Source organism: Procambarus clarkii, chromosome 65 (genome assembly GCF_040958095.1).
Source record: "Procambarus clarkii isolate CNS0578487 chromosome 65, FALCON_Pclarkii_2.0, whole genome shotgun sequence".
Taxonomy (NCBI): Eukaryota; Metazoa; Arthropoda; class Malacostraca; order Decapoda; family Cambaridae; genus Procambarus; species Procambarus clarkii.
In genome coordinates, this window is record NC_091214.1 from 15,837,167 (window position 1) to 15,841,893 (window position 4,727).

Sequence of the window (4,727 nt, forward strand, 5' to 3'; positions counted from 1 at the left end):
AAAAGACCAGAGAGCAAAAAGTTTCTTGTTCCAGCGCCTCAGTGTTGCGATTCAGAGGGGAAATGCCTGTTGCGTCTTGGGCACTAGTCCAACTTCAGAGGAATTCGAAGAAGTGTTTGACTTGCAACAATGATCGAACCCGTCTGTGACATTCATCAATGTTTCCCATTGTTGTGTTCTTCAAGAGATCCATAACCTTTAAGCACCTTTTTGCATTATTATTTTTGTATCAACCCATGTATATCTTGTAACCATCAAATGCATAATAAAGCACAAAAAATATTCAAGGAAGGGGGTGGTAGGAGAAAAGCACACAGAAACTGTATTGGAGGGGATCTAAACATTCCCTCTAATGCGTTATGCGTGGTTTCCTCCGAGGCTATGGGTCCCCCTTCTTCCAGCTAGAGGTGGTACTCCCTTCCTATTATATATATATATATGTCGAACCTAGTAGCCAGAACGCACTTCTCAGCCTACTATGCAAGGCCCGATTTGCCTAATAAGCCAAGTTTTCCTGATTTAATATATTTTCTCAAATGTTTTTCTTATGAAATGATAAAGTTACCCATTTCATTATGTATGAGGTCAATTTTTTTTATTGGAGTTAAAATTAACGCAGATATATGGCTGAACCTAACCAACCCTACCTAACCTAACCTAACCTATCTTTATAGGTTAGGTTAGGTTAGGTAGCCGAAAAAAGGTAAGTTAGGTTAGGTTAGGTAGGTTAGGTAGTCGAAAAAACATTAATTCATGAAAACTTGGCTTATTAGTAAAATCGAGCCTTGCATAGTAGGCTGAGAAGTGCGTTCTGGCTACTAGGTACGACATATATATATATATATATATATATATATATATATATATATATATATATATATATATATATATATATATATATATATATATATATATATATATATATATATGTCGTACCTAGTAGCCAGAACGCACTTCTCAGCCTACTATGCAAGGCCCGATTTGCCTAATAAGCCAAGTTTTCCTGAATTAATATATTTTCTCTTTTTTTTCTTATGAAATGATAAAGCTACCCATTTCATTATGTATCAGGTCAATTTTTTTTATTGGAGTTAAAATTATCGTAGATATATGACCGAACCTAACCAACCCTACCTAACCTATCTTTATAGGTTAGGTTAGGTTAGGTAGCCGAAAAAGTTAGGTTAGGTTAGGTTAGGTAGGTTAGGTAGTCGAAAAACAAATAATTCATGAAAACTTGGCTTATTAGGCAAATCGGGCCTTGCATAGTAGGCAGAGAAGTGCGTTCTGGCTATTAGGTACGACATATATATATATATATATATATATATATATATATATATATATATATATATATATATATATATGTCGTACCTAGTAGCCAGAACGCACTTCTCAGCCTACTATGCAAGGCCCGATTTGCCTAATAAGCCAAGTTTTCAAGAATTAATTGTTTTTCGACTACCTAACCTAACCTAACTTTTTCGGCTACCTAACCTAACCTAACCTATACAGATAGGTTAGGTTAGGTTAGGTTGGGTTGGTTAGGTTCGGTCATATATTTACGTTAATTTTAACTCCAATAAAAAAAAATTGACCTCATACATAATGAAATGGGTAGCTTTATCATTTCATAAGAAAATAATTAGATAAAATATATTATTTCAGGAAAACTTGGCTTATTAGGCAAATCGGGCCTTGCATAGTAGGCTGAGAAGTGCGTTCTGGCTACTAGGTACGACATATATATATATATATATATATATATATATTATTAAATATGACCGAAAAAGTAAGATTAATAATTCTAACACGAATTTTCTCAATCTTTCGTACATTACGCTTCACTGTTGGAGGTAAATCAAAAATCACTTCTCCAAAATTCATTTTTATTTCTAGTCTGACGCGTCACGGGCGCGTTTCGTAAAACTTATTACATTTTCAAAGACTTCACAAATACACAACTGATTAGAACTTACGTCTCTCTGATATTATATCTACATTTGAGTGAGGTGGGAAGGGTGATGTGGCATTAACACAAGACAGAACAGGAGGGGATATTAATAGGGTATTAAAAGTATCAACACAAGACAGAACAGAAACAATGGGTATTGAATAGAAGTGTTTGTAGAAAGCCTATTGGTCCATATTTCTTGATGCTTCTATATTGGAGCGGAGTCTTGAGGTGGGTAGAATATAGTTGTGCAATAATTCTACCCACCTCAAGACTCCGCTCCAATATAGAAGCATCAAGAAATATGGACCAATAGGCTTTCTACAAACACTTCTATTCAATACCCATTGTTTCTGTTCTGTCTTGTGTTGATACTTTTAATACCCTATTAATATCCCCTCCTGTTCTGTCTTGTGTTAATGCCACATCACCCTTCCCACCTCACTCAAATGTAGATATAATATCAGAGAGACGTAAGTTCTAATCAGTTGTGTATTTGTGAAGTCTTTGAAAATGTAATAAGTTTTACGAAACGCGCCCGTGTCGCGTCAGACTAGAAATAAAAATGAATTTTGGAGAAGTGATTTTTTATTTACCTCCAACAGTGAAGCGTAATGTACGAAAGATTGAGAAAATTCGTGTTAGAATTATTAATCTTACTTTTTCGGTCATATTTAATAATATTTGTCTACAGGAAAGACTGCTACCAAAATATACTAATATATATATATATATATATATTTATTTATATATGTATAAATAAATAAATAAATAAACAAATAAATGTTTATTTAGGTAAGGTACATACATACAAGAGATTTTACAAAGTTTGTTGGATTAATAGATAGAGCTAGTACATACAATGCCTAAAGCCACTATTACGCAAAGCGTTTCGGGCAGGAGAAACATTAATGACTAAAGCTTAATACTAATGGGTATAAAGAATAAAATGTGTTAAAAACAAATAAAAATAGAGATAAAAGAGGGGGGAACATGGCTGAAAAAGCAGCACAAATACAATTACAAATTATTACAGACAATTACAGACAAACAGCGTTGTTTAAAAAAAACAGACATGGGTTGACAATAGAGGGGTAAGGTAGGTTACAGGGAATTTATCAGGTAGTGCTTCGTTTTTATCTTAAACTGGTTGAGAGAGGTACAGTCTTTAACATGGTTGGGAAGGTCATTCCACATTCTGGGTCCCTTGATTTGTAGAGCATTTCTAGTTTGATTAAGTCGTTCTCTTGGAATATCAAAACTGTATTTATTTCTGGTGTGGTGCTAATGGGTTCTGTTACAACCTTCTATGAAGCTTTTGAGGTCAGGATTGGCATTACAGTTCAGCGTTTTATATATGTATAATACACATGAGAGAATGTGCAGTGACTTAATATCTAACATATTCAGAGATTTGAGTAGGGGTACCGAGTGATGTCTGGGGCTAGAGTTGGATATTGTCCTAATAGCAGCTTTGTGTTGAGTAATTAGAGGACGTAAATGATTTTGGGTAGTAGAACCCCAAGCACAAATACCATAGTTGAGATATGGATAGATGAGGGAGTAATAGAGAGTCACCAGGGCAGGGCGGGGTACATAATATCTGATCTTAGAAAGAATGTCAACAGTTTTTGAAACTTTTTTTGATATATTTAGAATGTGTCCCTGGAAATTCAGCTTGTGGTCAATGAGAACGCCAAGGAACTTGCCATCTAATTTGTTACAAATTTGGGTATTGTTTATTTTGAGATTTATTTGATTAGAGGATTTATTGCCAAACAGAATATAGAAAGTTTTGTCAATGTTAAGGGTGAGTTTGTTGGCAGTTAGCCAAAGATGGACTTTATTTAGCTCAGTATTTACTGTGGCATTTAGAGCAAGGGGGTCAGGACTGGAGTAAATGAAGGCTGTGTCGTCACCAAATAGAATTGGTTTGAGGTGTTGGGAGGCATTTGGAAGGTCATTAATGTAGATGAGAAAGAGGAGAGGGCCGAGTTACAAATTACATCATTATGGAGTCAGAGGACACTCCCTACAATACCTCGAGTCCTACCTTACTGACAGGCTCCAATATGTTTCTGTGAATAATACAATTTCTCCCACCCTACCCATCAACATTGGTGTTCCTCAGGGCAGCATACTTGGCCCTCTCCTCTTTCTCATCTACATTAATGACCTTCCAAATGCCTCCCAACACCTCAAACCAATTCTATTTGCTGACGACACAACCTTCATTTACTCCAGTCCTGACCCTCTTGCTCTAAATGCCACAGTAAATACTGAGCTAAATAAAGTCCATCTTTGGCTAACTGCCAACAAACTCACCCTTAACATTGACAAAACCTTCTATATTCTGTTTGGCAATAAATCCTCTAGTCTTATAAATCTCAAAATAAACAATACCCAAATTTGTAACAAATTAGATGGCAAATTCCTTGGCATTCTCATTGACCACAAACTGAATTTCCAGGGACACATTCTAAATATATCAAAAAAAGTTTCAAAAACTGTGGGCATTCTTTCTAAGATCAGATATTATGTACCACGCCCTGCTCTGGTGACTCTCTATTACTCCCTTATCTATCCTTATCTCAACTATGGTATTTGTGCTTGGGGTTCTACTACCCAAAATCACTTACGTCCTCTAATTACCCAACACAAAGCCGCTATTAGAACAATATCCAACTCTGGCCCCAGACATCACTCGGTACCCCTACTCAAATCTCTTAATATGTTAGATATTAAGTCACTGCACATTCTCTCATGTGTATTA